Source organism: Cherax quadricarinatus, chromosome 44, assembly GCF_038502225.1.
Source record: "Cherax quadricarinatus isolate ZL_2023a chromosome 44, ASM3850222v1, whole genome shotgun sequence".
Lineage (NCBI taxonomy): Eukaryota > Metazoa > Arthropoda > Malacostraca > Decapoda > Parastacidae > Cherax > Cherax quadricarinatus.
The window spans coordinates 25,946,893-25,954,392 of record NC_091335.1 but is presented as its reverse complement, the minus strand read 5'-3'; positions in this window follow the sequence as shown (position 1 = coordinate 25,954,392).

The window sequence follows — 7,500 nt, the reverse complement described above, 5'->3', positions numbered from 1 at the left end:
TTACTGAAAACAGTGAAGAGTTTTTACGAGGATAGTGAGGCTCAGGTTAGAGTATGTAGGAGAGAGGGAGATTATTTCCGAGTAAAAGTAGGCCTTAGACAAGGATGTGTGATGTCACCGTGGTTGTTGAATATATTTATTGATGAGGTTGTAACAGAAGTGAATGCTTGGGTGTTGGCAAGAGGTGTGGAGTTAAAAGATAAAGAATCAGACACAAAGTGGGAGTTGTCACAGTTGCTCTTTGCTGATGACACTGTGCTTTTGGGAGATTCTGAAGAGAAGTTGCAGAGGTTGGTGGATGGAGGCAGTGGAGATGTCATGTCTGTGGTCAATGTGTGGTGTGAATATAATAGAGAATTCGTAGTTTGGAAATTAAGAGGTATTGGATTACCAAAACTATTATCCAGAGGGCTGAGGAGTTGTCGAGGTGGTTTGGATATGTAGAGAGAATGGATCAAAACAGAATGACTTTGAGAGTGTATAAATCTGTAGTGGAGGGAAGGCGGGGTAGGGGTCGGCCTAGGAAGGGTTGGAGGGGGGGGTAAAGGAGGTTTTATGTGCGAGGGGCTTGGACTTCCAGCAAACGTGCATGAGCGTAATTGATAGGAGTGAATGGAGACAAATGGTTTTTAATACTTGACGTGCTGTTGGAGTGTGAGCAAAGTAACATTTACGGGGGATTCAAGGAAACCGGCAGGCGGGACTTGAGTCCTGGAGATGGGAGGTACAGTGTCTGCACTCTGAAGGAGGGGTGTTAATGTTGCAGTTTTATAACTGTAGTGTAAAGCATCCTTCTGGCAAGACAGTGATGGAGTAAATGATGAAAGTTTTTCTTTTTCGGGCCACCCTGCCTTGGTGGGAATCGGCCGAAGTGTTTATAAAATATATATATATATATATATATATATATATATATATATATATATATATATATATATATATATATATATATATATATATGCAATAAGATCACAGTAAACATTTTGCCTTAATAGGGCAAAATGATTCAGATATGTTGATGATATTTTGTGTCTTATGCCCAAGAATGTAGATATACACCATTTCCTTGGCAAATTAAATAGCTTAACCCATTCTATAAATTTTACTGTTGAGTTTGAGGAAAATAACTCATTGCCTTTTCTAGATGTTTTAATCATTAAGAGTAATAATGAATTCAAATTTAAAATTTACAGAAAACCTACAAATAACTGTTCCTATGTCCACTATTATTCCTCGCATCAAGATAGAGTTAAACTGTCTGTTTTCTCATCAATGTTTTTGAGAGCTTTACGAATTTGTAGTCCTGAGTTCATTGATGAAGAAATATCCAAAATTTATGAAATAGCCATAGATCTGAAATACCCGAGAAATGTAATTGATAAATCATTTAAAATTGCTAGAAATACTATTTGCAACCCAAAAAAGGGACAACCAGCCTTATTCAACTAAAAATATGTTGGTTCTCCCTTACCATGAAAACTTGGTTGATATGCCTTCTCTTCTTAAGACTTTTAATATTAAAGTTGTATTTAAAAATCTTGATACAGTAAAAAAACTTTTGATAAAGAATTCCCCCCAAAATGCTGACGGATATGTCTATAAGATTCCTTGTAAAATTTGCGATAAAGTTTATTACGGTCAAACTGGTAAAAATCTCGAACTAAGATTAAAACAACATAAATATAGCATTAGAACTGGACAAGATTCCTATGCTCTATTTATTCATGTAAGAGATTTTAACCATCCAATTGATTTTCAAAAAGTTAAAAAAGTTGTATCAAGCAAGTCCATGGTTGACAGAAATATAATTGAATCTTGTTTCATAAAAAGCAGTTTTGAAAATAATATGAATATTTCCTTAGGTTTATCTAAATTAGACTCATTTATAATTAATAAAATTTGGTTAGAGTTTAATAATACATTGGACAAATAAACCTTATTTCTTGGGTAGAATATTTTGTTAGTGGGATGTCGTGAGGACCTGTCTAGTTGGACCAGCGGACCTACTGTAGTGTTCCTCTTTTCTTATGAGTCCGGTATTGTCGCACGTCAGGTGTTTCTTTGTTGTGGGGGTTGACTGTGAGGTGTAGTTTAAGCCCTTTAATTGCCTTCCTTTGATGTATTTCATAGTTCCTTGACAATGTGAGTAGTCACGAAAGCGCTTGGAATTTCACTATTTCACAGTGGTTGTTTTGCATATGTAATATATATATATATATATATATATATATATATATATATATATATATATATATATATATATATATATATATATATATATATATATATATATGTCGTGCCGAATAGGCAGAACTTGCGATCTTGGCTTAAATAGCAACGTTCATCTTGCCATATAGGACAAGTGAAAATTTGTGTATGGAATAATTTCGCCAAAATCATTCTTAACCTAACGAAAAAAATATATTTCACTGTGTTTGTTTAGTATTAAATAATTGTAAACAAATCTAAAATATATTTAGTTGGGTTATGCTAAAATAAATTGCTCTTGTTATAATAAGGTTAGGTAAGTTTTCTAAGATTCTTTTAGTGTAAAATTATAAATTTTTATATTAACATTAATGAAAAAAATATATCTTTAAACGTATACCTGGAGAGAGAGTTTACCTGGAGAGAGTTCCGGGGGTCAACGCCCCCGCGGCCCGGTCTGTGACCAGGCCTCCTTAGGTCAGTGTCCCAGGATGCGACCCACACCAGTCGACTAACACCCAGGTACCCATTTTACTGATGGGGAACATAGACAACAGGTGGAAAGAAACACGTCCAATGTTTCTACTCTGGCTGGGAATCGAACCCAGGCCCTCACCGTGTGAAGCGAGAGCGTTAACCACCAGAAAGGATTTAATTTTAAATGAGTTCTTGCTAATTGACCAGTTTTACATATTCGGCACGACATATATATATATATATATATATATATATATATATATATATATATATATATATATATATGTGTGTGTGTGTGTGTGTGTGTGTGTGTGTGTGTGTGTGTGTGTGTGTGTGTGTGTGTGTGTGTGTATGTAGTAGGTTGGTAGACAACAACCACTCAGGGAGGTACTGCCGTCCTATCAAGTGAGTGTGAAGAGGAAGCGTGTATTTTGTTTTACACGATGGTAGGATTGCTGGTGTCTTTTTTTTTCTGTCCAATAAACATGCAAGATTTCAGTACATCTTGCTACTTCTACTTACACTTAGGTCACTACACAGGCATGCACATGTTTATGTATACACACTCGTCTGAGATTTCTTTGATTTTATCTTGATAGTTCTTGTTCTTATTGCTTTTCCTTTCATATCCATGTGGAACTGGAATAAGAATCTTTCCTCCGTAAGCCATGCGTGTTGTAAAAGTCAACTAAAATGCCGGGAACAATGGGCTAGTAACCCCTTTTCCCGTATGGGATGTTTGAATGTGCGTGAATGTTATGTGAATGATAAGAGAGGATTGTGGATGTTATGAATGAAAAGCTGGATGTCCTGGCTTTAAGTCAAATGAAGCTGAAGGGGGTGGGAGAGTTTCAGTGGGGAGAAATAAATGGGATTAGGTCAGGGGTTTCAAACTGAGTTAAAGCTAAAGAAGGTGTAGCAATAATGTTTAAGGATAAGTTATGGCAGGAAAAGGGGGGAATATAATGTATAAATTCAAGGATTATGTGGAGTAAAATAAGGGTTGGATGTGAAAAGTGGGTTATAGTAAGTGTTTATGCACCTGGAGAAGAGAGAAGTGTAGAGGAGAGAGATTTTGGGAAATGTTGAGTGTGTGTTGAGTTTTGAACTAAGTGTGAGAGTACTTGTGGTTGGGGATCCCAATGCTGATGTGGGTAAAAATGTTGTGGAGGGAGTAGTAGGTGAATTTGGGGTGCCAGGGGTAAATGAAAACGTGGAGCCTTTAATTGAGCTATGTGTAGAAAGATGTTTGGTAATAAGAGCTACATATTTTATGAAAAAGAGGATAAATAAGTATACAAGTTATGATATAGCACGTTATAAAAGTAGTTTGTTAGGTTATGTATTGGTGGATAGAAGGTTGATGAGTAAGCTTCAGGTTGTACATGTTTATAGAGGGGCAACTGATATATCGGATCATTATTTAGTTGTAGCTACAGTTAGAGTAAGAGTTAGAAGGGACAAAAGGAAAATGGCAACAGCAAATAAGAGAGAGGTTAAAGTGTATAAACGAAGGGAAAAAAAAGTTCGGGTGAGATATAAGCAACTATTGGCAGAAAGGTGGGCTGGTGCAAGTATGAATAGTTGGGGGGCAGAAGTTTGTGGCTATAAGAGGGTGAGTACAGGAGGAAAGAGGAGTGATTGGTGGAATGAAGAAGTTAAGGGTGTGATAAAAGAGAAAAAGGTATTTTATGAGAGGTTATTACAAAACAGAAGTGTTGTGTGAATTGCTCATTACTCTATAATTTGTTCATGATTGTAGCCAAAGTATAAACGTAAGTAACCATTCTACAGAATTCATTACCTTTGTAACTTGTGAGCTCATTGCCTTTGTACCTAGTTCAGCTATCAAAACTTTGGGGGCCCAGTCCCTGGACCCATTACGTACCTCTGTAATCTGTAAATACCTTTGTAACTTGTCATGATTGTGACCAGACTTACCTGGAGTTCATTACCTTTGTAAATTGTGAGTTCATTACCTTTGTAAATTGTGAGTTCATTACCTTTGTAAATTGTGAGTTCATTACCTCTGTAACTTGCTCAGCTATCAAAACTTTGGAGTCCAGTCCCTGGACCAATTATGTACCTCTGTAATCTTTTGACTACCGCCCACAGGATGGGTATGGGGTGCATAATAAACATATTAAACTAAACTAACTTGTAAGAAGAGTACAGCATATGGAGAGTAAAAGAAAGGTGAATAAAGGGGTGAGAGAGTGCAAAAGGAGAGCAGATGTTAGAGTGGGAGAGGCACTGTCAAGAAATTTTGCAGAAAATGAGAAAAAAAAAATTGGAGTGAGACGAACAAGATAAGAAAGCCTAGGGAATGAATGGATTTGTCAGTTAAAACAGAGTAGGGGAGTTAGTAGATGGGGAGATGGAGGTATTGGGTAGATGACAGAAATATTTTGAGGAACTTTTAAATGTCGATGAAGAAAGGGAGGCGGTAATTTCATGCACTGGCCAGGGAGGTATCACATCTTTTAGGAGTGAAGAGCAGGATGTGAGTGTGGGGGAGGTGCGTGAGGCATTACGTAGAATGAAAGGGGTAAAACAGCTGGAACTGATGGGATCATGACAGAAAAGTTAAAATCAAAGGGGGATATAGTGTTGGAGTGGTAGGTATTTTTGTTTAATAAATATATGAAAGAGGGGAAGGTACCTAGGAGTGGCAGAGAGCATGTATAGTTCCTTTATGTAAAGGGAAAGGGGGCAAAAGAGATTGTAAAAATTGTAGAGGAATGAGTTTACTGAGTATACCAGGTAAAGTGTACAGTAGGGTTATTATAGAAAGAATTAGAGGTAAGACAGAGAGTAGGATTTCGGATGAGCAAGGAGGCTTTAGAGTGGGTAGGGGATGTGTAGATCAAGTGTTTGCATTAAAGCATATGTGAACAGTATTTATATAAAGGTAGGGAAGTTTTCATTGCATTAATGGATTTAGAAAAGGTATGTGATAAAGTATGTGATAAAGTGGCAGATGTTGCAAGTATATGGAATAGATGGTAAATTACTAAATGCTGTAAAGAGTTTTTATGAGAATAGTGAGGCTCAGGTTAGGGTGTGTAGAAGAGAGGGAGAATACTTCCATGTAAAAGTAGGTCTTAGACAGGGATGGGTAATGTCACCATGGTTGTTTAATATATATATATATATATATATATATATATATATATATATATATATATATATATATATATATAGATGGGGTTGTGAAAGAAGTAAAAATAACAGTTTGTTGGGGAGAGGGGTGCGATTAAATTATGGGGAATCAAATACAAAATGGGAATTGACACAGTTACTTTTTGCTGGTGATACTTTGCTTATGGGAGATTCTAAAGAAAAGTTGCAAAGGTTAGTGGACGAGTTTGAGAGGGTGTGTAAAGGTGAACATAGATAAGAGTAAGGTGATGAAGGTATCAAACGATTTAGATAAAGAAAAAATGGATATCTCATTGGAGAGAGGGAGTATGGAAGAAGTGAATGTTTTCAGATATTTGGGAGTTGACGTGTCAGTGGATGGGTTTATGAAGGATGATGTTAATCATAGAATTGATGAAGGAAAAGAGGCGAGTGGTGCATTGAGGTATATGTGGAGACAAAAAACGTTATCCATGGAGGCAAAGAAGGGAATGTATGAAAGTATACTGGTACCAACACTCTTATATGGGTGTGAAGCTTGTGTTGTAAGTGCTGCAGCTAGGAGGCGGTTGGAGGTAGTGGAGATATCCTGTTTAAGGGCAATGTGTGGCGCAAATATTAGCAGAATGTGGAAATTAGAAGGTGTGTAGTTAATAAAAGTATTAGTCAGAGGGCTGAAGAGGGGTTGTTGAGGTGGTTTGGTCATTTAGAGAGGATGGATCAAAGTAGAATCACAGGAAGAGCGTATAAATCTGTAGGGGAAGGAAGGCGGGGTAGGGGTCGTCCTCGAAAAGGTTGGAGGGAGGAGGTAAAGGAGGTTTTGTGGGCGAGGGGCTTGGACTTACAGCAAGCGAGTGACTTTTGGGACATGAAGAGCTGTTTGAGTGTGAGCAGGGTAATATTTAGTGGAGGGATTTAGGGAAACCGGTTATTTTTATATAGCCGGACTTGTGTACTGGAAATGGGAAGTACAATGTACTTTAAAGGAGAAGATTGGGATATTGGCAGTTTGGAGGGATATGTTGTGTATATTTATATCAGCACCACACTACACTGCACCATCAGTGCCACACTACACTGCACCATCAGTGCCACACTACACTGCACCACCAGCACCACACTACACTGCACTATCAGTGCCACACTACACTGCACCATCAGTGCCACACTACACTGCACCACCAGCACCACACTACACTGCACCACCAGCACCACACTACACTGCACCATCAGTGCCACACTACACTGCACCACCAGCACCACACTACACTGCACCATCAGTGCCACACTACACTGCACTATCAGCACTACACTACACTGCACCACCAGCACCACACTACACTGCACCATCAGCGCCACACTACACTGCACCACCAGCACCACACTACACTGCACCATCAGTGCCACACTACACTGCACTATCAGCACTACACTACACTGCACCACCAGCACCACACTACACTGCACCATCAGCGCCACACTACACTGCACCACCACACTACACTGCACCACCAGCACCACACTACACTGCACCATCAGCGACAAACCACACTGCACCATCAGTGCCACACTACACTGCACCATCAGTGCCACACTACACTGCACCATCAGTGCGACACTACACTGCACCACCAGCACCACACTACACTGCACCATCAGTGCCACACTACGCTG